The sequence below is a fragment of the Camelus bactrianus genome, chromosome 17, assembly GCF_048773025.1.
Source record: "Camelus bactrianus isolate YW-2024 breed Bactrian camel chromosome 17, ASM4877302v1, whole genome shotgun sequence".
Taxonomy (NCBI): Eukaryota; Metazoa; Chordata; class Mammalia; order Artiodactyla; family Camelidae; genus Camelus; species Camelus bactrianus.
This window is the reverse complement of record NC_133555.1, coordinates 13,624,637-13,652,007: the sequence shown is the minus strand read 5'-3', so window position 1 is coordinate 13,652,007 and position 27,371 is coordinate 13,624,637. Positions and strand designations below refer to the sequence as shown.

At 38.2% G+C, this 27,371-nt stretch overlaps 1 pseudogene; it reads right to left on the bottom strand.

The window, feature by feature from the left end:
* Positions 1–21,213: 21,213 nt before the first annotated feature.
* LOC105081430 (ubiquitin-conjugating enzyme E2 D3 pseudogene) lies at positions 21,214–27,004 on the bottom strand (annotated as a pseudogene).
* Positions 27,005–27,371: the final 367 nt, after the last annotated feature.

Here is a 27,371-nt window from a genome sequence, read left to right as displayed (position 1 = left end):
AAAGTTGAAAATGGCAATTACAGACAATCCATTATGAGTCTGGATATTGTAAGAGAGATGGTAGGAAACACTGATCAGATGATTTGTGCATTTAGAAAAAGACCTTGGTCTTACATCAGAAGACTGGGATCGCATTTTCTGAGTTTCAAACTAAAATGTGTAAGGCATGTATAGTTCACTTTATGATTCCATTCTCTAACAAACTTCTTCTGTTAACTGACCACTAGTCTAATAAGTTAAAAAAAGATTTTCTATTCCATTTGTAATTATCTCCTGTATTCATGTGTTGTGCTTTTCTTCTATTGTGTCCAAATGTAAGATCCTATGAACTTATTACTCTCCATCAATCACTGGATGTTGATGCCAGCATCATGTAACAGAGAGAAACAAAAAGCATGAACACAGGTTGCAAGCTCTGTCTGCCAAAGACCAGATGTATTTTATCCTTATTATCCAGTACCTTGCATGCTTCTGGGCAAATACTAAGAACTCTGTGGGTGAAGGATGTTTGAGAACTAAATAAATGAATTAGTGAATGAATAAATGAACATCTCTCAAGATCCCTATAGTCAACCTTGGATAATGAAATGCTAAATTATTGAAAAATTTAAAAATATATTATTTAGTTATTTCTTTTTTTTCTCCTTAGAAAAATAATAGGCAGAACAGGGTACCAGCATTGGAAATACTATAAGGATGAGTAAATACATCATACAAAAAGCACAAACATGAATATATTCAAAATTTAATGATGAAGTCAGCATTGGTATTGACCAATCAGAACAGAGGACTGGAAAATCAGATGAGATATCATTGCTGTGCAGTTGTGGTGCATGCAGATTGAATAACTGGACCTGAGTTTAAGGAAGAAAGTAATCAATGCTCATCTGGCCTGGAGTTCAGTCATTATGAGCCCCAGCTTTGGTGTCAAACAGAACTGAATTAAAGTCAGGACTCTGACACTTAGAACTATTTAACCTTGGTAAGTTATTTAACCTCTCTCAGCTTCAGTTTTCATATCTGTAAAATGGGGATAGTGATGCTTAATTAATTATAAGGATCAAATGCAGTGACATATTTGCAGACATTACACTTATACACAGTTCCTGATCCACAACAAGTACTTTGCATCTATAAGCATTTTTTTTAAATGGAAATAGGCTGTAAAAAATTGAAAATATTTCAGGAAGAAAGTAACACTGGTGCTTCTCAAGTGATGGTAAGTTTGGATATGAGTAGACAGGAGGGTAGGGAGGATAAAGGAAAGAAGAGAAAGTTATCAGGCACAAGAAGAGCAGGAGCTGTACAGTTTCAGGGGATGTCGGTAAATGTACAATGAAGACCAAGAGGCCTGAACATCAGGAGAAAGGGGAGTGGTTACCTGATGTGGAAATTCTGAGACCAAAACACTTATTGTTGCTTGGAATATTTAGCCATTCTATTTCAGAGGGTGAACACCTACATTAAAGAGAAAAGGACTAGCTAGCATGTGATCTGTCCCTTGCAAAGCCTACTGCCCTTTGAAAACTGCTCATGCAACTATTGGATGAATGCAAAGAGGAGAAAGAAAGAGAGGAGAAAGGGCAGCCAAGGCAGATCTCCATTCTGCACATCTTTTCACTTGCAGGGGCGCTAGGGGACTGTCTACAAGTGCCTACATTATGACATTGAGACTGAAAATTTCCCCGTCTCCTCTTTGACTCCAGTATAGAGTTTGCAGTACTTAAGTAATTTGATTGGAAATAGTCTTGTGCAATGTGCTTTCAGCCACCTCATTAATTTTGATTTTATGGTCAATAAAGTTTCTGTTATTTCTGCAAATTTCATATCTAGTGGGTCTCCAGGACTTCTGCCCTTTTTATCTTGTTTTCACAAGTACTGGTACTTATCTAGTTGTTCCCCTACTCCCACCCTTCAACTGGAGTCTTGTTCCTCCTCTAAAAGATCTTTCCTGCCCATGCTAACCTACCTATTTTTCATTCTCTGATCTCCTATGGACATTATTAAACATGTTTCTCACTGACCTTTACATTATACATGTAATTCTTAGCTTTTGAGTAAGTAAATATTTCGTGTATCTTTCTATTCCATTAAATCATAATCTACACCCCCATAGCATTTATTCAGCAAATATAAACTGAGCACATACTGTGTGCAAGACACTACAGTGGGAATGTGGATATAGCCCTAAACTCAACAGTCATGCTCACTGCATTCATAGACTTTATTTTTTAATTTTTAATTTTTTGTATATTTTTATTGAAGCATAGTCAGTTTACAGTAGTGTGTTGATTTCTAGTGTACAGCACAATGCTTCAGTCATACATGCACATACATATATTCATACTCTTTTTCACCATAAGTTTCTACAAGATACTGAATATAGTTCCCTGTACTATACAGTATGAACTTGTTTATCGGATTTTGTGAGACTCCTCCTGTATTTTGAAGTGAGAGACACCCTGCCAGAGTTCAGTAGGTGTTTTGCGTGATTCAGGAGGTCTGTAGATGTAATTCTTGGTGTATTTGTGGGAGAGGGCGAGCTGTGAGTCTCTCTACTCCGCCATCTTGGCACCTCCCCTCTCACAGACCTTAAATGTGATAAGAAAGACAAGAGAACTGAGAAATAACTAAGTTAGATGTTTTCTGATAATGATAAATCCTCAAGGAAAATAACCAGATAATTTACTTGTACGAGATTGTAAGAAGGAAGCAGCGCATGTAAAATGGAGGATGCAGGAAAATCTTTTTGTTGAGATTATGTGTGGAATGAGACCCAAGTGATGAGCAGTAACCAAGTAGTGATCCAGGAGCATATTATTTTGGGCAGAGGGGACACGTGCAAAGGTCCTGAGGCAAGGCCAGGTTGACCTGTTTGAGGAAAGATAAGACAGTATGCATGGCTGGAGCCCAGTAAGCAAGCAGGTATGATGCACAGGCAGAAAGGAGCTAGACCATATAGTAGGCCCAGATGGTGTAGACAGAGTTTCGATTTTCCTCTAAGTGAAATGAAAAGGGAGAGGGATCTTTTAAGCACAAGATGCACATAATCAGACTTCAGTTTTAAAAGGATCCTGTTAGCTATGATATGATTAATGGTTTGGAGCAGAGGAAAAAAATACATTTGTTAAGATGCTGTTGGTAAAGTCCAGGTGAGAAATGATGGCTTGCGCTAATATTACAGCTGTGAGGTTAGAGGGAAGTGCATGGATTAGGGATATGGGTTGAAGGTAATAAGCTAGACAACAGAAGATTTTCTGATAAACTGAATGTCAAGAGTAAGAAGAGACAGATTAAGGATGAATCCTCACTTTTTGTCCCAAGCATTTTAGTGAATGGTAGTGCCATTACAGTAAAACCATTTTTAAAAAATTATTGATTAGTTCTCATTAAAAAAAATGTTTTTCTCAATGAAACTAATGATAGCTCTGTTTAAAAGCTATGCAACTTTTGTAAGATATACCAATAGCTATCAGCCATCTCCTCTATTTATAATTTTCTTTATAGTTTCTAATAATATATATCAGGAGTTGGCAGACTATTCTGCAAAGGACCTGATAATAAATGTTTCAAGTCTTGTGGGCCACACTGTCTTCAGCTATAGGCAATTCGTAAGTGAATGATTGTGGCTGTGTTCCAATAAAGTCTAAATGACGAAAACAATAGGTGTGAGCTGTAGTTTGCCTACCCTAGATACACATGACCATAGAACAGCTTCCTGAACAAAACTCATAGAGGCTCCTAATTTGTATAATTCTTCAAAAACATATTCAGCTTAGGAAAGGAGGCTTCATGGGAGAACACAAAACCAGACTTGTGGTCTTTTTTGTTTTTTGGAGTCATTTTATTTTCTTCATTAAGAAATATCATTAAGCATCTGCTTGTGTTCAAATACTCATCTCCAAACATGCAAGATATAGAATCTGAAAATCTGACATAAGCCTTTTGGTTAAAAAAAAAACCTCTCTTGTTTTCAAACTTCAATAGAAAATAGAGGTTAAAAGGCCTTTTAAAATTGAACGGCAGAAGTGGAATATTTATTGTTATTTTAAATTCAGTTCAATTATTCCAAGTGGCATTTCATTCTTCTAATTTATTTTTTAAATTACCCATCTTTGAAAGGTGTCATCTGAATTTGACAATTACTTCCCCTTTGCAGGGGTCAGAGCTAGTTACTGTATGTATCTCGTAGGAAAATACAGCCCCTATATTCTAAAGGTTACTCATATTTACTCCAAATTGTGATGTATTGAAGTCACAGCTTCTATCTAGCCTTTGAGGTCCTGATAACAAAAAGGACAGGAAGATCAATAACCACATGATGGGTAACTAATTGCTTTTGCTTCAAACTGCAGCCTTCTATCCCTCTCAGAGCTCGTTCCAAAGTCCATCTGACAATCTCGTATATTGTTTTCAGCCTGAGCTCTCAACAGTCGGGATTCCAAAATGAGTAGAAAAAAATATGTTAAAACCTTTTCTACTGAGAATGCTTTACACATACATACTCCTCAATACCATCCCTCTAGGAAGTTTATTAGAGGTCATTCCTTGGATGACTATTAAAAATGGAACTTCTCTTTGATAAAAGTGATGGTCTCCTAAATGGTGTTTAATTAATTTTTGTTGTGTTTGTACTTATTTCATTCATTATTGCAAACTCAAATTTCTCACTGAAAAAGCATTTATTAAGTGCTTATTTAGTATGACTACTTCTAGCCAACACATTTTCATCAATGACCAGAGGCCATATTCTGGTCCAAGCTTTACAGAATTAATGTATTGAATCGTTACAGCTGCATAAGGTGGGTTCTCTTATTTTCTACGCTGAGACGCTGAAGTGTCTATAGCTTGTACAGAAGTGTTTATAGGGAAGAATTGTAGATTTCCTACTTGCCAGCATTGTGACCTTGGGCAAATTCATTAGTATCTTTGTGTCTCATTTTTCCCATTTATAGATTAGGAATAATAATAATAATGCCTACCTCATTGGGTTGTTAAAAATATTAAGTAAGTTAATATTTTAAAGCACTTAGATGCATTCCTGGTGAATGTTAAAGATTTTTAACTAATAAGATAAAGATAACTTGTCCAAAGTCACGAAATTAGCAATGGCAGGGCCCTGATGTACAAGCTGCCATAAAGAATACAAAGAAGAATCAGCAAAGTGGGAGACCTGGCATAAATATATCCCAGTTAGTCAGAACATCCTGGCACTCAGTCTGCTTTTTTTTTTTTCTTCCTTTTAGCTTCATACTTTTAATTTTACTGAGTGGAAAACAAATCTCCATCCATGCAAAATGAGAGAAAATGTGCCTTTGCTCATTAGTTTTTCTCTACAGGTGGACAGCAACTCAGCTTTGAGCCAAGAGGCAGACAAACTGAATATGAGTTCATTCTTATGTATGTTGTTCTCAGTGTTGGCCTTGACTTCCAGCTGCATTCACAACTTCCTCTTGAGATTTGTTGGGTAGAAGCAATTGTAGGGAGTAGTTTTTCCAGTAAATCAAATATTTATAACTTCCTTATTAAAGCATTGATCAAGTTTTTTGTTACTAATTTTTAAAATAATAATAATTTCTTACCAAACATTGGGCATTGCCAGTATGGTTATTCATAATTAAGAGGTTTTGAAGGTCATTTTTATTCCTGTGGTTGTACTTTTATCTCTTCATGACCCACATCCTCGAACATAGCATTTCTTCTGCATTTTGATGAGTGATTAATTTCAAAGATGACTGAGATCATTTCTGCATGACCATACACATTCTTTTCCACTCATCTTGCCCAATGGCCACCCTCAATTTAGATCAGACATAGCTTCTTGCTTTTTCTTCTTCACTAGCAGTGTTTTAATATTTCATCATCTTAATTTAAACCCTTGATTTATTCACTTCCAAGTGTGAGCCCAAAGTTATTTCTTAGCTTGATGAGAAATTTTAAAAGGAAATAAAAGAAAATATGGCAAAATGTTCAGCTCTCCTTCCTTCCTCTTCCTCTTGTAATGGATGGTAACATCCCTAAGAGAGAATTCCAACCAATCTGATAGAGTAAGAAGTGTGATTTTGCATGTGTATTAGGAATGAGTCTTCTTTGGTTAATCAGCTTTCTATGCCTAGGCTCAGTGCTACGCTGCTTGAGAATGTTTCTTTGCCAAAGTACTAATACAGGTAACCAACCAAAAACCTCTAGAAGATTTTTTTCTTATATCTAAAATCTCATCCTCAAGTGTGGACAAATTGAAGGGGCTGATGTTAGGAGTAGGGCCTAAGAGATTCAATTAAGTCAGAAGATACTGTCTACATAGAATGAAATGGTCCTGTATATTGAGAACTGAGTGTCTGATACAGCCATTGCCTTAGAATCATTTCCTTGGTGTTGCAAGTCCTTTAAAAGCTTCCTCGAATAAAGCCGATTTGCTTTCTTGAAGTCTTGTACTTTTAATGGGCTTCATGCTGTTACAAATACTCAGACAGGACTTCCCTTTCAATTCCTGAAATGTTAGATTGAGACAATTAAATTCCCTTTGTGAGTCTTTCGGAAGTAATCTTGGACTAAGGCAGTGGAGAAATAATTGCTATAGATCAGTGGGTTTCTAAGTGCGGTCTCCAAACTGGAAGCATTAGCATCACCTGCTAATTATTATAAACACAAATTCTGTAGCCTGACCCCAGCCCTACTGAATCTGAAGTGCTTGAAGGTGGGTCCCTGCAATCTGATAATACAGAGGTTTAAGAACCTCTGGCACGGAAACACACTTAACAAAGAAATGCATGCCCTTCTATGAAGTCTGTGAAAATGCCGTTATCTGTAGTTTGGATTTTTGACTCTGGCATGTTTCCAGGGTGAACAGTTATTTCAGTAAGTTCTAATCTCACCAAGCCAATCATCCTCTCAGCATTAAACCTTCCTGGCACCGTCAGACATTATTTTCTGATGTGGTATGGCCACTACCTGTCTATCTGTTAAATTATACCAGTGACTGTCTCTCTCATTTCCATCAAAACATAACTCCTATATTACATCTCCTACAACATTTCTAAATACTCTCAATGCCTCATTCATTCTTCTGTGTTGGTGTCAGTGTGGTTTCTCCCATTACACAGGGAGTTTTACGAATTGTGGGCATATTCAGTCTAGGAACATGTGTTACTCTTATGTGTTGAAATTGAGTAATTGAATCTTATTTTGTTACTATCCCTGCTCTGTAGGGCAAGTGCCATAAGTTCTCTGGGCTTCAGTTTTATTACCTTTAAAATGGGGAGGGGTAGTTTTTGTAGTTAAATATTTGCATTATGCTTATTATATGCCAGATACCAGTTTTGAGCTCCTTGTTAAGAATTTATCAACTACTTCTCACCATTGTCCTAAACATCAGGCATTATTTTAATCCCCATTTTGCAGATGAGGAAAATGAGACAGAAAAGATAACCTGCCCAACGTCTTAGAGCTAGTGTATAATGAAGCTGAGAAGCCAAGCAGTCTGAGCCTAATACCAGGCACCGAACGCCAGTGCCTCCTGCTTTGTAATATTCTACACTTGTTTTGAGTGTCACATGAAGTAATACATGTTCTTGGCTCAGGGCCTGAGATAAACACCTTTAATATAGGGTAGCTATTTTTAACTACTTCAAAAAACATACAGTCCTATGGAAGGAGAAAGACATGGGAACAAATAAAATCAATAAAATGTTATGGGTGTGTATTAGTTTCCTATTACTGGTGGAACAAATTAACACACGCTTAGTGGCTTAAAACAGCACAGATTTATTATCTTGCCATTGTGGAGGTTAGAAGTCTCAAATGGGTCTCAATCAATAAAACTAAAGGTTTTAACAGCGTTGCTTTTGGAAGCTTTAGGGAAAAATCTGTTTTCTTACCTTTTCCAATTGCCAGATATTACCTGGATTTCTTGTCTTTAGCCCCTTCCATTTTCAAAACCAGCTATAACATCACTTCAGCCTCTACTTCCATTGTCACACTTTCTCTAACCACGACACACCCGCCTCCTCCCTCTTCCATTTTTAAGGACCCTTGAGATTACATTGGATAGTCCAGGATAATTTTGCTGTCTCAAGATTTCTAACTTAATCACATCTACAAAGACACTTTCCCCATGGAAAATAACACATCCACAGGTTCCAGGGATTAGGATGTGGACATCTTTGCGGGGGTGGGGGGGCTTTATTCTGCCTATCACAAATGTGTTTTATAGAGGTATGTTCATGTGCACAGACACAAGGACACACATGCACACACATGTACATGTATGCCTACCCAAATTACAAAGGAGAGGACGAGGAAAGTCAGGAAAGCTTTTTGAAGAATACTTGACTCTAATATTTAATTATTTATAGTTTTCTTCATTAGTCAAGTAAGGAGGGAGGAAAGGTATTTCCAAGACCCTCCCAGTCCTGCAACAGTCATTGCACCAGGTGTCAGTTGTGGTTTCAGTGATTGGAGAATTGGGTTCTCGGGGTGGCAGTGTGTGGAGTTGAAACCAAAATGGTAAGGTGAGATAATTGATTTCATTGAATGACACACTCAGGCATTTGGATTTTATTGGTCAACAGTAGGCTTCTTTTTCCTGTGAGATCCAGTAGGGTACACATAGCATATACTCAGTAAATACCATTGATTTACAAACCACTCAATTGAATAAATAGAGACATTATTACAAAGTTTGGTCAGGAAAAATAAACCTACTGATGACTCCTTCTCTGTTCTGAAAGCAATATCTGAGTTGAACATTTCATTGACCTCCGTGACATTCCACAGGGAAGTGAAAGAGCATCATTTGTCCATGAGCTGCCCTAGGCAGCCCTAGTTACACACTATGGTTAGGAAACCAGTTTGATTTGATTTTGCTTTGTCAGGCCAAAGTGTGTTGTTTGATGGTGGGTTACAGAAGTCAGCTTGGGATCTCAGCATGTATAATGGCACAGTAATGTCCCCGCTTGAGGGCATTCCACTCTACACCTTCGTGCACGTTCACAGACTAATCCAAGTTAGCCCTAATGCAAACGTAAACAGGACTCTGTGGGGGTGAAACTAAGGATGTTCACCAACACGGTGGGGTATGTTCTCCGGGCTCGCTGCATATTCACATCACATTCTTCCACCTCTCTGTGTTGATAGCTTGTCTGAGTGCAAGCTCTGCCCTGTGGCCACAGAAGTAATAAAAAAAATATCGACATTATAGCTTCTTTCTACAAGTGGCTCCAAGTTCTAAAGCTGTGTCATCATTGTAGCTCGAAGCCCCCAGAGAGGAATGGACAGGCGTTATCAATCATCTCCCAAAGAATGGGAAAAGGACCCATGGGGCAGAGCTGCGTCTTCTCCAAGAATCCTCCCCTCTCTGTCAGCTCATGCCATTTGCTTTCTCCAGACTCAAATGTTCAACTCCAGAATGTCTCAACACACTGGTATTTTTGTATTTTGTCTCTTGTCTATACTTCTTCCCCTTGGTAGAATCAAGGGGAATACTGGACTTTCTAGAGCTGAACCATCCTTCTCACAAGTTTCTGCCTCAGTCTCTATAAGTAAAACAGACAAAGGGCTCCCTTTCTCAAAGAAAACAGCCATTCTCTATTCATTTGCTCATTCACTGACAGAAATTAGCTGAGTTATGTGCACACTATATATGTGACAATTTGCAAGATAAAGCATATTGCTGTGCACAAGGTAGAAGCATTGTTCCTCTTTTCACCGAATGTGTCCGGTTACTGGGGAAGATAAACCTTGGCAAAATAAATGAATGAACAAAAGTGGAACTCCTCATTGAGTGCTAAGCCCAGGGCAGGATCAGACCTAAATCAGAATGCATTACTCTCTGTAGATCCCCACAACAACTCTGTGAAGTACAGACGATACTGTCTTATTTCAACCAACTTGTCAAAACTCACAGACTCCCTTAGTGTTGGAACCAGGATTGTGCTTCTGAGGCTCATCCTTTTATGATCAGTACTCAGAAAAGAATCAAGAGTGCCCTGGGAGTCTATCATCCATTAAGACTTGCCATTTCTCCAGAAAACCAGAAACCTACAGCCCCACGTCATGGCAACTGGTTTTATAGCCAGGCTGCATGTTGCATCTCATTACCATGGTAATGAGATGCGGTCCTCACTAACCTCTCCCTAGACCTCCCCAGATCTCCCATCCCTGGGGGACCTCCTTGAAGATCATTTATGAAAATCAGCAGTAAGCACCAGTGGCCTTTTGAAACCTCTCAGAGAGTGCTTAATGCAGTAATTGTTTACTCTGATTTGTAATGAGAGAGAGTAACATGGTGATGTTAGGGACTGATTAATTTTCCTCAATGTATTCCAGAGCAGAAGGCACCTTAAAGAGCAAGACTCATATATTCCCCCTGTGGATTACCCTGTCTTGATTCATGCAGCTTGCTGTACCCCACTGTCACACTGCAAAGCACAGCTTGCCTTAGATTTGCATAATGTAAAACTTGCTGAGCTAAATTATTATCACATATAGGATCAGTTATCACTATCTTACCTCCAAACTGGTGAAAATGTTGTCACAGAACCACTAATATAAAGTGGCCCATGGGTTGCTAGTTCATTCACAGGATCTATAGTTTCATTTCTCCACTTTGCCACAAACACACAGAAAGCAACTAGCTCTTACAGGGCTCAGAGTGGCCATTTTGAAACAGCTAAGAAGAACAATAAACTACTGAGTAGATGTAGCAAGCCGTCGAATAAATAAGAAAAAGATGCTTCTATGAAAGAAACCAAGTGAATATTTGGGTTAAGTGGAATTTCTAAGGTATATATGTGTGTCTTCATATTTGAAAAAGACTTGTTTACACCAAGTGGGCTTTTGTTACAGGGCAGCATGTGTATGGCTGGGAACTGAGGCCTTGTAAATTGGCCCTTATCAGCTGCTTTGTCTTGTCTTCTAAATTGCTTGAAAACCTATTAAGATATATGACTCACATAAAAGTGGGACCAGAGGGTTTCTGTATGATGGCCCCTGGGGATCGGATTTTACTTTATCGCCCATTAATGCAGAAGGGATTTCATCAGTCGGCTTACCCTTCTTTCACCCCCAAGGGTTATAAAAATCCCAAAGATTAGCCTCTCTAGGATACAAGCAAAGATGTGAATACCCAGACAGCTGTTTGAAGGAGGATATGCAGAGATTTAAGGGATGGAGAAAGCATGGGTCATGGAGTAGAGATAGAGGCAAAGTTTGTGGAGAGAGTTGGTTCGCAGGACAGGGCCTCAAAATATTACACAATTAGGCTCATAGTTAGAAAGATGAGTAGATCTTTGTTATTGACTCTCTAATGAGATGGCTGGTCATTTGTGTTTTTCTGCAAAGAAGAACATCCTCACCAAGGCATCTGTTTCCAGTCCTGGCTCCGGTGCCCTGGATCGTGTTGCTGTCACAGCATCTTAACCAAGTTTACAGGTTGTGTGTTCAGAATGAGCTTCGGTGCCTTCATGCTTAACATGACATAGGGGGCTAAGTCTGGCTACTCAGGCAGGAGAAAGGAGAAGTTTGAACATTGAGCTGTTGTGTTTAATTGTCTAGGCCAAAGGGCAGAAAAGAAGGATGGCCTACGGGCTGGGTTGGACCTAAAAACACGTCTTGTTTGGCTTGTATCTTATTTCAAAACTACCAAATTGCCAGTATACATAAATTGAGAGATCCAAAAAAGTAACTGGTTTTCTAGGTGCCCTCGGTCTTAGCCTTCATTGTTCTCTATGATTATATACCCTCCTGCTTTGTTCCTTTATGCTACTTCCTGGCACCAGTGAACATTTCAGTTTGTTATACGGCAGTGTGTCTGCTGCATCATTCCAGGTGTCAGTGGCCATGTCTAAAAATTCCCAGCGGCTCCCCCAATCCTATACTTAAGTCTGATTGTTGGCCTCACTGAGGTCGCCCTCACCTTAATCCCCAAGCCTCTGTGTGCCTCAGTGTCCCAATTTATCCTGCACTTTTGTTTTAATTTCCTTTGCCAAGGACACCATGGGGGTCTGATAGAAAGGGTTTATAAGATGTCTAAGTTTCCAGAGACAAAGGCATCACTCAAGTCAAGCATGTCACAATATTGCTATTTGAACAGGCAGTTTTGATCTGGCCTCTGAGAGCTGGTCTAGGGCTTCTTGCTGCCTCGGCTGTATTGTGCACTCTGGGAGCGTAAGGACACAAAGCACAGTCGCTCCCTCTGCCCCTTTTATTTCCCCATCCCGCAAGATTGGCAGCCGGCTCCATGCAGCCCGCATTTATTACTCGGGGAGATGATTGCCCCCCCTTTATCTGTGACTGGGTTTTGCTTAAAGAGGGTGGCTTACTGCCAAAATGAGATGCATGCCTAATGAACTTGAATGCTCAGAAGCCTGGGCCTCACAGAATCCCTCAGTGTTAGCCTGCAGCCCTGGAAAAAATGGAGGCGATTCCAGAAGCTTAATACTGGTTGAGTCACTTCCATGAGTTTGGTTTTCCATGCGCATAACTCCACTCATACGGTTGTAAATTCTTATTTTATTTTCTAAAAACTGTGCAGTAGGAATTGAGATTCGTGCTTGCTATTTTCATCTTTTCTAGTAGAATTATAGTTTCAGTTGTGTGTGTGTGTGTGTGTGTGTGGTTTTCTTTTTTTCTTGAGAAAAAGACAAGTATGAGTGTGTGTAGAATTGTAGAATGGGTGTGGGAGAGTGTTATATTCGCTTATAATATTGAAGCAATTCTTCAGCGGTAAGGAGGGATATGAAACTTATTTGGGTTTCTCATCTGGAAGCGAATGCCAGGTTCAGAGTCCACAGTGTGTCTGACTCAAAGTAGGAAATTAGAAAGACTTGGCGAAATGATGACTGCATAGATTTCCGGTCTCACCTTGGCTTCTCAATCCTGTGGAAGATTAGATGGTAGGAGTAGAATGAGTCCTGAAGATTGAGTGATTTCAGGCTGTGTAATACCATGTTATAGGCTTTAGAGAAACACAACTGATGGTTTGCAAAATACAGTGGCTGCTGAACCCAAGTGTCTGAAAGATGACAGATCGCAGCCTGCGCAGTTGTGACCCTGAAATGACAAAGCCAGAGCAGCCACCCGGCCCCATTGTTAACTCTTTGATTTACATGTGGGAGGCTTCAGCTCATCTCATTGGCAATAAAGTCGCAATAATGTGGTCCCTGACCTCACCGGCACCCCCGATAAGCCCTCTTTCCCCAAGTGCATTAGCCACACACCAGGAGGAAAATTAGTGCACTGAAGCAGGGATTTACCAAATGTGCTCCCTAGGGAGTGGAAAGAGTTAATGCAATTTTCCAACCTGCCTAATTTACTCCAAGAGGGTATTATGTCCTCTGAGAGAATTGTAGTCAATGTGTGCCTACGGGAAAGAGGTGGGGGCGGGAGGGCAAAATCAGGGAAAATACATAAATGACACTCCTTTCCGAAGCATTACATTACAATATATTTACATAGAATGCTTTTCCTAGCCTACAAGTGCTTTGACATTCCAACAGTCTTTCAAAATAGATCTTTTTTTTTTTTTTTTTTCTATTTGCAGCTGCCTGTGGAGTATAATAAAAAGAGAACTGAGAATCAGCTAACACAGGTTTTAGTCTTAGTTCTGCTGTTATCCTTTCCCTGAGCTGGTCACTTCTCAGCCTTGTCAACTGTAAAATAAATAGTTTGAGTTAGATGATTTCTAAGGGTCATTATGCTTTATGATTTAGTGGTTTAAATGTTTGCAAATTTCAATCCTTAGATTACCTCTTTATCACAGCATGTTTAAAATGCATGTAGCATCTTTTCTCCTCATTACTCAGGGCACCATCTAAAATAAATTTATGTATTCCTCCCTAATAGAATACTCAAGAATGGATGAAACTGGTGGGGCTGCCAGGTCACTTTTATCAGCAGCAAACACAGCATAATTGCTACCAGCTTTAACTGCAGCTACATCTGAGTTGTGAGAAAGGCTTGAGGACTATAAACCTGGCCACCCATGACCTTCTAACTCTTTTCACTTCCTACCTTGCCCTGATTAGTGACCCCAAATCCTGTCAGAAACCCTTGGAGCTTAAATATATCTAGTAAGGCAGGTAGGCTCTTTAAAGGGTAGATAGAATCATGGTGCACAAAGCTGTCTCTCAAAAGTAGAAAATTCCACAAGCAATTCCAGTTTTGTGGGTGAGAACAGAATTAAGAGGGGGAAGAAGGACAGCTATGGACAAAAAAAGGAGAAATTTATATACTTCGACCTTCAAAAAATAAGTAATACTTTCTGTAAATTTTGTTCTGAGTCCAAAATATAATCCAGTTTTCTATTGTTGATCTTAATTTAGCTGCAGTTTAATAAGGTAGTCATGAGCCACCTATGGGCATTTGAATTAAATAAATTAAATTTATATAAAATTAAAAATTTAGGGTCTCAGTCACACTGGTCTAGCTGATTTGAAATTTTAAGTGCTTCATAGCCACATGTGGCATGTGGCTTCCATATTCGACAATGCAGATACGTAACATTCCCACCATCACAGAAAGTTCTATGAACAGCTCTGGAAATAAGTGAATAAATATTTAAATCTTCAGGAACTGTTCCCCCCCCCCCCCCGTTTAATCATTCATTCAAAATATATTAAAGGCATTGTGCTAAATGCTGAAAAAATTGTCCACTTACTGAAAGCTCATTTGAGACTAGGCATTGTACAAAGTACTTTCAATACAGTGTCAATTTATCCCTTTGAGATAGGTATATTCTATGTATTTTGCAGAAGAGAAAACTGAGGCCCGGGATCACATCATTGTCAGTGCAGAGCTGGGACATATAAACAGTCTTTCAGATGCCAAAGTCTATGTTAATCTGGCATAAAAATGATTTCTGGCATATTTCCTGATGAAAAATTAAATTTCTGAACAAAAGGATCATCATCATCAACATTTGTGAGAACTGATTGAGATTGTTTTTATAATTTTAGAAAGGATTCTGTTTTATAACAAGAACCTACAGTTTTAATATATGGATCACTTCAAAGACAAGTTAAAAGAGGGAAAGTGAAGAGGACAAAAAAGAAAAGACAAAATAAAGTACAAAGGCAAGCATACATAAAGAACTCAAATATTTGTATTTTAGGTGTGTGTGTATAATCACTTTGTTTGGCGCTGCTGTAGACTGCAGTTTTGCCCCCTGAGCAGCCAGCATCCTTCCAGGCCTCCCAGGTGGAAATAAGCGTTAGGTACTTGACATGCAGTGTGCTTCTGCCCTGTGAAGCAATTCAGCTGAGAAGCAAAGAATTGCGCTTCAGACTTTATACGTTTTATCCCTTGGCAACCCACTGTAGTGATATTACAAACATTGAGACTGTTAGGCTAATGGAAGTAAATATTATAAAAGCTGTGAAAGATGCTGTTAAATATTCACTCCTCATGCAATAAGTCAGTTACCGAGCCCCCACGATGTGCTAGCACTGTGCCGTAGATTAGCTCTGAAAAAGATGTCATTAAAATAAATCCCTTCACTTGAGGAGCTCCCAGTTAAATATCAGACATAGATGGTTATTCCAGTAATTATAAAATTATATAATATGGCCAGTAGCATTGCTAAATATTTAACCGGCTTTTCCGGGAAAATAGACCAGACTTGTATCCGTTGCAGTTGCCAAGGTGTAAAGAAGTACTCGGACTGTGACCAGTTACCAACATGATGTCACCGAAATATGGCGTTGGGAAGAGGTTGGTTATTGTCAGCAGCAGGAGTCAGCGCCAGCATACCTTATATTGTATTACACTATATTGTTATGTTATTATATCATGATAGATCATGTCATATTAGTACATATGTACACATATATAAATATATGTATATACAATGTAACAAATTCAGTGTAATTGAAAATCATATAAGGTAATTCCGTGTTAAGAAGATATACTCTATTATTACGAGTTTAGGGTTGGGAATCAGACAAATTTGACCTTACATTTTAGTTTAACTACTTATTAGCTGTATGATTTGAGTGAATTACTTCACCCTCCTAATTATGAGTTTTCTCATCTATTTAATGGGAGACATGCTGGTACCAGTGGCCGAGGGCTGATGTGAGGATAAACCTAGAAATGCTTAGTTCAGTTCCTGATCCACAGTAGGTGCTCAGTGAGTATTTATTTAATGCACGAGGGTGTGAATTACGAACAGCAGCATCACTGCCTAGGAAATAAGTGGCCCTAAGGACCTAGAGGAAGGAGGAACTAAAGTCCATTGTAAATCAGCCACAGTTTCACAAGAGGAGGAATTATTTGAAACGGGCCTAGAAGGCTGAATAGGATCTTACCAGGCACATAAAGAGCTCATCCCTCATAGATGAAGTGGCCTGAACAATTCTATTTGTCACAGTCGTGGTGGCGGTTCTTCCAGAGGGATATCGTTCTTCAAGCTGATTTGCCTTCGTCTTCCCTCTCAAATAACTAGCAGCTACCCCCCATCTGCTTCTGCTCTTACTCCGGGAGCACCGCATTCCCTGCGAGCCTCTGAACCAGGATGATGGCCACATGTTGCCAATCCTTCCTGAGGCCTTAGTGAGTACTTCTGTGAAGAGCAGGCAGTTTTTTGCCAATTGCCTTTGTTTACTGAAGCCCCAGAAACCCGCAAGCGAGATGTATTAATGATGGTGCCTAGTCTCTATTGTATTTTACTGAAATTGCATTTCAGCTGCAGAAATGCCAAATGCCTGCCAGTGAAACATAATTTCTTGAAGTACCACATATTAAAGGACATCATATTTCATCTCTCTATGCCTGTGGTTTATCCAAACAAAGGAAATGGGTTGTTACCAAGGAAAGCATAACTCAAAATTCCAATTATAACTGTTAAACCATATGTGAAATTACTTTTAATAATTAAAAATAGCTCTCGCCGCTCTGCAGTCCTAGCTCAGTATTAGGTCTGGTGCCATTTTAAGGAAAGCTAATAATCCCTAGGAAATCCCAATGACCTTAATTGTCTTCACATCCACCCTTCAATGACCTTTATCGCTCAGACAGTTAAAATCTAAAATAAATGATACTAATATATCTGATGTGCAGTTGCATCACATTCATTTATTTTATGTGTTTGTCATGTTTCCATGACACTTTTTCTCTAAAGAGATGAACATCCTTTGTAAAGTATTCTTATTATGTCTATTTTTTCATTCAAATTTTAAAGCAGAGAGAGCAAAGTGTCAGTGAGGAAACTGTCATTTGAAGGAGAAAGCAAAACCATAGAAGGGAAAGGAATGGAGATATAGAAGAGAGTAGTTAATTATAAACTCTACTGGCAAAATGCAAATGCAGCATCCAACCATAATAAAGCAGGAGAGGGCGGGAAAAGCTATTTCCAGGAGGAACAAAATAGTGGAAATATTTGCATCTTGTATAACAATTCCTTTTACAAAAGATTTTAATATTTAGAGAGCCTGCAGCATCAAGGCCAAAGTGTCTCTTGGCTACTTACTGTAAGACTCAGTTTTTATATCCCTGTATCTCATACTAAGAATATTCTTAGATTCAGGTTTTAACTGATCCCTAGAGATTGCACATGCAGTATATGCATCACAAATTCAGTGGTTTCTCATACTACAAATAACTGGTATCACTTTTATGATGACACTCCATTCTTCTTTTCAAAAGCTGCTCTGTTCTTATATACATTCTTAATCAGTCATTCATTTATTCATTCAACAAACATATCCTAAGCATATAGTATGTGTTGAGACTGTATTTGTTGCTTGAAATATATGGATGACTTGTTTATCATCTTGTCTTTAAATGAGAGGGGAGAGTGAGGAGAGAAAAAAGACAGACATCATGGTGACTTCATGATGATAAACTAAAAAAGGAATGATCTGTGTAATGACTTAATAGATATATGTCATTTGGCAGCCTATCTTTAACTTTGTCTGGCTTAAGGAGTCAGAGAGGGAGAAAGATGGTTACTGTCCAGCTCCTTTTGCCTTTTTCATGAAGAGAATATAAGGCAAGACTTTGAGTTGGATCATTGTCCTTGGGACATACAGTGAATAGTACTATGGCCTCTGTCCATGGTGCCAGAGGAAAGCCATCAGTTCTTACTTCCAACAGTCACACCCACACACCCACACACACATGGAAACATGTACATCCATCAAAGCAAGTATGTATCCATTAATCTTGATGAATACCTTTTTCTACCATGAAAAGAATGATTTCCAATTCTTTTTTCTATCATGTTTACAATGAAAATTTCTTACTCAGACTTATGAGGTATAAATGAGCTAGCTTGGGTCTACCTATGTGGCTTGGTCTCCTTCTGCACTTCTTTTTCACACTAACCTCCAAGCACACTGACCTTGTTTCTATTCCTCAAACAAGACAGGCTTGTATCCATTTAAATTCTAAGCATAAGCTTTCTCTTTCCCTGCTATACTTTTTCAGAGAGCTTCAAATGCTTGAATCCTTTTTGTCAATTACATCTCAGTTTAAAAGCAACTTGAAAGGGAACTGACTTCACAATCCTGTCAAAAATATCTGTCTTATCACCCAGTTAGTCTATCCTGCTTTCTCTTGATAATAGCAAATATTTAATGTGACAATTTACTATTTATATTAGTTTATTATCTCTTACCCTCCAGAGTATAAGCTCCATAAGAGAAAGAACTTTGCTGTTCATCCTTTAAATCTACTCGTTGTTAATAGAAATGAGCTCTTAGCCATTTATACCCAACCTTTAAACTGGCCCAGGAATCCTCTCATCCTGTTACTCACACCCTGTGTCGTCTTCTCCCAAACAGAATATGGCCGATCTATGTAACCAGTGGGATAGTGTGGAAATTACCCTGTATGACTTCCAAGGATAGATCATAAAAGAGATTTTGGCTACTGCCTAGCTCTCTTTGGGATGCTCACTCTGGGCAAAGTCAGGTACCTTGTCACTCAAGCAGCCCATGGGAAAAATCCACTTGGGAAGGAACTGAGGATTCCTGCCAATAACCAGCACCATGGGAATGAATCATCTGGGAAGTTGATTCTCCAGCCACTGTCAAGGTTTCTGATGCTACAGCCCTGGATGCTACTTTGATTGCAAAGTCGTGAAGAGCCAGAAACCTCCAGCCTGGGTGCTCCCAAATTCCTGACATACATAGTCATCATGAGATAATAAATGTTTATTTTGTTTTATGCTGCTAAATTTGAGAGTCATTTGCTGTGCAGCACATATAACTAATACATCCATGATGTGCTGTCAGGCTCCATTCTTAAGACGGTGCCTTATAAAGCAAGTAATCAGCATTTGTGGATATATTAATGAATGAATGGAAGGATGGTTGAAGGAAACTTCTTAATTTTGTTTAATTGTATTTACAACTAACTATAGCTTCAATGCAAGATTTTTAAAATGTAGCCAATTATAAAAAATGTTTATTTTACAAAAGAGGGCTATGATGAAATCAATATCACATAATTGAAAACTCAATTCAGGCTATGCCTGCTTTCCTGTTTAATCCCGTTTCCTTTGTTTTAGCAGAGTAAACGAGCAGGAGGGCATGTGGCTCATTCTTGCTTTACTTAAAGGTCTTTAACTTCTATTTGCAGGTGTTTTTGCCTTTTAATATTTCCCTTCATTGTTTCTCCTGCCTTTGTCACAATAACAGATGTACTTTTTGTACACTTTCAAAGCCTGCCATTTTGGTTAAGAAGGAAAAAGATTTAAATCAAATTGTGGTTCATTTGTGGTACTCTCCACAGACATTTAGAACTGACAATTGAATGCATCAGTTGCTTTAAATAGCCTGACTAATAGTCATTCATAACAAAAACAAAGGGGCTGGCTGATGAACAGTTCTGCAGAATAGAGGGAGGTTGGAACACTTTAGATTTAGAATTTAAGGTTTCTCAGAAATCCATGAAACAAGTTTATACTATAGATTCTGATTCAAAATTTAAAGCAGAAGGCAACATTTTTTGGCTCAACTGCTGGAATGTTACCTCTTTTCAATACCTTTTGCCTCTATAAACATCATGGTTCACATTTCAAACATTTGCTCTATCTCTACCAAGGGCTCATTTTTACTAACAGTGATGAGTTGCTTCCATTTTAATCCGCATAAATTCCATGAAAGGCAAAGACATAGCATATCTTGTTTGAGATTTGTTTGATGTTAGAAGGATTGAGTTCATCCTTGTAACCACAGTGAATCTTTAGCTGCCAATTTTAAATGGGGAGACATGTTGAAAAGTGTAAGTTATTTTGTTTTAATGATATTTTATACTCATGATTCTCATTTTTGTGAAGATAAAATAGGATATCATTAAGATCAGCAGCACTGTGGTATCTTGCACTGTTAAATTCTCTGAGCAGGAAGTGTTTAAGTCTCAGTAGTTTTTGACCATGAATTCACATTTCAAAAACAAAACAAAACAAAACAAAGCATTTAGGGTTAGAAAAACAGCAAGTGCAAAGGGAATTATAACTATCTCTTTTTACTATTGGGAAGAAAAATAAAACTGGCAGCAATAGACTTGTTCATCTTCAGCATTTCTATTCTCAATTATAATTATATGACCAAGTGATACACGTTAGCAATGGCAGCAGGGATATCATGTAAGTTATGTTGTATTGTTGGCACTGTGCTACAGATAGAAAACAGAGCTGGAAAATGAGGCATTAGAGTCATTTATCATTGATGAAACATAGGGATTTGAGGTTAAAATTTTGCAACACACATTGATATTAAATTCTTATCTAGCACAGGGCTTCTCTACAGCAGCACTGTTGACATTTGGGGCTGAATAATTTTTGGTTGTGGGAACCAGTCCTGTGCAATGTTGCACGTATGTGTAGCTGCACTCCATCCTCTACCCATTAGATGCCAGTAGCATCACCTCAGTCTTGACAGTGGAAAACACCTCCAGACCTTGCCAAATGTTCCCTGGGAGATAAAATAGTGCCCTTGCCCACATTTAGAATCACTGCTCCAGAGGACCTGTCCAGAGTATCAGTATGTAAGTAAAAGCAGAGGACATAGAGAAGCATAAAACTTACACTGGATCTATCAAAAAGATTCCCAGGAAAGGATAACCAGCAGCAATGACCAAATAGAAGCGGAGACTTACACAGCTAGAAGGCGCCTTCGGTGATAGATAAGCTATTTGGGTTTTGTTGTTGTTGTTTTGTAATTTAAAGTTTATTCCAGCTATAATGCAGGTTATTCTGACGTTAAAGTGACATCACATGGCATACTTCTGAGTCCATTCCCGAGATACTCTGTTGTACTTATCCCTGTCTACTTTATAGATCTAAGCAACCTCTGGCACTAGAGGGTCATCTGGGTTTGGATCACGTAGCAATGAACAGATGGAAAAAAGAACTTTAGAAATAGTTAAAGCAGGAGACCACTGTGATCTTAGAATATCAAGACAAATGCTGCCATTACTGTTAATATTTGGATGATAAATTCTTGTTGTAAATGCAACCTTAGGTGGTTTGAAAGGGCAGTCTGTAGGAAAATGAATTGTCATAAAGAATACACCGTCTTGATATGGGCCATGTATTAAATGGGACTCTGAGACTCTGGGAGAGGCATAGATGTGGTCAGAGTCACACAGCTGGCTTGGGTCATGGGTCAGGCTTGAAACTTGATGTTTTCCTACATGAATGCTATCCTTTCTTCTATCTGAAACCAACTCAGCCCCTGTAAAACTTAGGTTTATACCTTAATTTTCTAGAAGATGGGTTGGGTTTGCATTGTCTTAGATCATTGGAGTCACTAATGGAGCTGCAAATAGAAAACACCATTTCCACCTCAAGCAATTGTCTATTCCTTAACAGGAATGGAGAGTAGGGATCTTTTAAAAAATTTTTTTTCTTTTTCTTTTAATTTTTTTCTTATTGAAGTATAGTCAGTTTATAATGTTGTATCAATTTCTGGTGTACAACATAATGTTTCAGTCATACATATACATACCTACATTCATTTTCATATTCTTTTTCATTATAGGTTACTACAAGTTATTGAATATAGTTCCCTGTGCTATACAGAATAAACTTGTTGTTTATCTATTTTATATATATAGTAATTAGTATCTGCAAATCTCAAACTCTCAATTTATCACTTCCTACCCCCTTTCCCCCGGTAACCATAAGTTTGTTTCCTATGTAAGTCTGTTTCTGTTTTGTAGATAAGTTCATTTGTGTATTTTTATTTTGTGTGTGTGTCTTTTGTTTTTGTTTATATGTAAGTAATATCACATGATATTTGTCTTTCTCTGTCTGACTTACTTCACTTAGGATGATCATCTCCAGGTCCATCCATGTTGCTGCAAATGGTATTACTTTATTTTTTTTATGGCAGAGTAGTATTCTATTGTATAAATATACCACCACTTCTTTATTCAGTCATCTGTCAATGGTCATTTAGATTGTTTCCATGTCTTGGCTACGGTAAATAGTGCTGCTATGAACATTGGGGTACATGTATCTTTTCAAATTAGAGTTCCCTCTGGATATATGCTCAGGAAAGAATGGGAGATCTTGATGGTGGATTTTGTTTTCTGCGTTAAATAACTCCTGTAACCATGCTAATGATATGTGTTTCAAGACTTTGAAGTGTAACATGTTTAATATAAACCTGCAAAATCCAGTCTTATCACCTAGATTCAAATTTTGGATCAATCATTTACTATCTGTGTGATTGTGGACCAATTAGGTAACTTCTCTAAGCGTGAGTTTTCGTTTTTGAGGGGGGAGGGTAAAAATTGAACCTAACTCATAAGATTGGCATAAGACAAAATGAGATGATGTGTGTAAGTAGTTGAGCACAATTTTTAGCATATAGAAAGCACTGTCTTAATGTAAGGGCAATGATTGTTGCTGTTGTTATTAGTAGTACTGTGATTAAGTTGAATGATTTCAAGTGTGCCTGGAACAATGTGAGTACTATTCTTTGTAAAACACACAACACAAAGACAAACTAAAAACTAAAGATGTCTGAGATGATAGACTGCTCAATCCTGGCTAGAACTCACAAAAATTATGTGGTAAATGTCCAAGAAATCTAATTCTAAGAAAAGGGTTTTAAAATACCAGATGTTCTCAGAATTGTTACAGTTTAAAATAGGCATAATTTTAGAGATAGTTTTAATTTGATGCTGGAATAAGATAAGCTAGCACAAATCTGTGTGTATGAAGGTGAAAAAACATATGATTTTGTATGTTCTTTTAAAATTTCATGTGTTGAATGACTCCTGTATGCCAGGAGTCACAGTCTGCCTTCCCCAAGTTGGGTTGGTAATGAGACTCAAATGTCACGCAAATTGCCTGATACCTTTGCCCTCGCCAATTCAACAGTTGTGGCACTCTGAACTATTAATAAAATATAATAAAGGATTCCAGTGTGAATTATAGCTGGAAAAGAGATGAAAAAATGTCATGCCTTCTCTGTGAATGCTTCAGAATGAAAAATGAAATGGTAGGAGGGAGAGAGGCACAAGAACAATGACAATTTTTAGAATTTGGAATAATTTTAGAAGCTTCCTGTTACTTCAGGTCATTTTTGATAATTAAAAAAGATAATATTGTCAATTTCATTTAGTCTTTTGACGCTGTGCTTGTGGGAGTATCTAGGCATGTAATTTGGTTGCCTTACTTATTAAACTTTATTGGTTATCCATTTGAGAGTTCTGGGCTTTTGATTTTCATGCAAAATATAGGCCCATTGTTTTTATTTTGGTTCCTTATAAAGTCTTAAGGATGCCTTGACACTTAACATAAAGCAGCTAAAATACTGGGCTACACTTGTATATATAAGGAGCAACACATTACTTAATATTATTTTAAATTTATTTATGTATATGTATACTCACCATTTATTGGAATGTGCAACAATTGAAATCCTGCTGTTTACTAAGCAAAGTACCCTGCTTCTCTGCATAATAAATAGCAAATCCTCATTGTTTGTCTTCTGGTTGCTCACTGACCTGATAGCTTCTCATGTGGAAAGGAATAAATCCATGCTACCCTTTAAAGGAGACACAGGATGGAATAGAAAACACACTGAATTTGAAGTTAAAAGAGCCTGATCTAACCCACTTACTGGATCTCTGAACTTGGATAAGACACATTTTTTGAGTCTCTAAAATAGAGGTAAAACTATCTTTCCTGCCTGCTTCCCTTCGAGAGTCACCTTGAGAATCAAATGAGATAACATATGTGGACTGCTTTGTAAGGTGAACAGCATGATGCAAAGGTGAAGTATTATTGGGAGGGGCGAGTGACATGGAAACTGTCTATCACGGGGGTTCGGACGTGTCTGAGCATGACTACTGAACAGTGGAGCAATTCTCCCAGGAGTCTGTTTGCATAAGAGACCTGGCGCCTGCTTGAATAAAAGTCATAATAAGAGAAAATTGGGACAGGCAGTTAAAAAAAAAAGACAAAGAAAACCCTTTGATTAACTGAGAAAATGAGTGATTATGAAACCACTGCAAGAACTGTCATTAGATTTCCCTTCTGGTTCTATCTCTTTTTGCCTCTTCTATGAGTCACATGGAAAGAGGGTGGGGGAGCACTGAAGAGAAACTAGTAGAGCCTGTGAGATATTTGGAAAAGAGCAGCAGCTCATGGAGGCCATATATATATAGTGAAATCTTTTAAGTGGAAAGAGGCATTCTTCTCACATGTCATAACAAAATATCATTTATCTTTGACAATTCAGATGCTCCAGTTCATCAGTGACATGGCAGTTTCTGGCATCGCACACATTCCAAGGTCATTACTAAAATATTGGTGAGCATCTGTGCAAGACCTTGGCAGCTACCAAACCCATCTGACAGTACCTATCTGCTGGTGACTTATGCTTATGTAAACGGCTCTGACACCCAAGTGTGGGCTATCTGTGGCTATGTCTTTGATTTCTGAAGCTCTTTCTCCTTCTTGTGGGTCTGTTATCTGAGTTTGACATGATTCAGACAGACAGCAAGATTTGCTTTGCATGAAAATTAAATTTAATCTAATTTAAAATATTGACTAAAGAGATGGAGATTCAAAGTCATAGAAGCTTCCTTACATAATTATCAGGGTTTTAGAGAGAGCCCAGAGTCTTTTTGCTGAATTTTCTCTGAAAATGTCTCAATTCTTGCTCTTACTGAAGCTGGTTTGTTCACTGATTCTTTTTATTCCCAATACAATGACAGCATTATTCCAATGAATTCCATTAGGAAGAACTAATTTCTATTGTTTCCAACCAAGGGCTTAACTAATACATGAGGTAAGAGGACTTGCAGATGACTGGACTTTGACTTTATACATAGTAGTAAGTGAGGGGAAAAGTCAATGTAATTTGAGTTATTTGGTCATACGTTAATCTGTCTATTCCTGTGAAGTTTTTTTGTTTGTTTGTTTTGTGTTGTTGTTGTTGTTGTTGTTGTTGTTGTTGTTTTTTAAGGAACATTGAAATGGGTGGACTTTGAGTAAAGCAGATTGCCCGCCTTAATGTGGGTGGGCCTCATACAATTGTTGAAAGCCTGAATGTACCAAAGGCTAACCTTCCCAAACAAGAAAAAATTCTGCCAGCAGACTACCTTTGGATTTGAACTGCAGCTTTTTCCTGTGTTTCTTCTGGAAGCCAGAGGAGAATCTGTTTCCTTGCTTTTCCACCTTCTAGACTCTGCCTACACTCCTTGGTTTATGTTCTATTCCTGGAATTACTCCACCCTCCACCTTCTGTCATCACATCTCCTTCTTTGACCCTGATCTTCCAGACTGCCTCTTGTAAGAACCCTGTGATTACATTGGCCTCACATGCATAATCTAGTCCAGTCTCCCCACCTCCAGATCCTTTTACATCCTATCTACAAAGTCCCTTGTGCCATGTGAGGTACCATATTAACAGATATTGGGGTTTAGGCCGTGGACATCTTTGGAAGGGGCCATTATTTTGCCTTCCATAGTATCACACATGGAAATGTGGTCTTAAAGGGGTGTTATAGCTCAGATAAAGGTTGAGGACTATTTTTATTGAAACTAAAAGAAAGAAAAATCCATTCATTTCTTTGCCTATATTGTCTTCAAAATTTGGACCAAAAACTTCTTCTCTCCTAACTTGGGATAAGGAAGTAGTGAAACCAATCACATAACAGAAGACATAACACTAAGAACATAAGACTGCTTAATAATTAGCATGAACACAAGGGAAAGAAAGCCCTTGTTTGTGTGGAAATTAAATTCTTTGTGAAAGCAGAGAAATAATAAATGCACAACGGATTGGGGCATATTTCAAGAGCAGAACCCACAAAAGTTGCTGGTAAATTGGACATGGTGAGTGAGAGGAAGGGAGAAATTAAGATCTTGAGCATCTGCTGTGTGGATGATACAGCATTAAGCACTGCAGAGACACCAATGGCAAGACAGAGACCAGATCCTCCTCTAATCATCAAAGTTTAGTAAAAGGATAAACTCAGAAGTCTAAGAATAGACATGAAACTAGCATGCTGTTATATACAGAAAAGAATCAGCCAATGGCCAGTACACATCTGAAAATATCTTAAGTTACTATTCACCAAAGAAATGTAAATTAAACTTATGACTTTTTCACAGAATTGGAAAACATTAAAAGACTGGTAGTAATAATGAATGACATAATAAGGCTATCTGAAAACCTATCTTGTGCATTAAAGTGCATTAAAAAGAGACATCAAACTTTGGCAGAGTTGTAGGGAAGCAGTTACTTTCCATTTGTTGGAAGGGGTTGGGGGGATAGAAATTGGTATTAGCTTTTCCAAAAAGTGTTTCTATATCTCTTAAAATTAGAAATTGGATATGTGCCTGGCAATGACACATTTAAATGTAAAGGTAAAATCACAGAGGTGTACAAAGAGATAAATTTGGGAGCTTCACTACACTATTGTTTATAATAATGGAAAAAAGTCAGACCAAATTTAAATACCTCTTAACAGAATGCTCATTAAACGGACTCTCCGTATCCATGTGTTTCAGGAAAATGGGGTGCACGAGGATGGTCATGTCCCGGGTCTTGGGATGAGTCCCTAGGATGTACCCCACCAAGTGAGTTTCCTTTGCTTCTTGCAGGAAAGAATTCAAGAGTGAGCCATAGTAAAGTGAAAGTCATTTATTCAGGGAGATACACACTCCATAGACAAAGTGCAAGCCATCTCAGAAGGCAAGAGAGGCACCCCAGGAGATAGGGTCATCTTGGAAAGTGAGAGTGGCCCTAAGAGATACATATACCATGGGCAGTCCTTCTCAGAAGGGAAAGTGGCCCCAGACCCTGGGGTCATGTTGGAAAGTGAAGGCAGCCCCAGGGTGTGGGATGTTTCATTTTTATGGGCACAGTAATTTCATAGGCTAACAAGTAGAAGGATTATCCTAA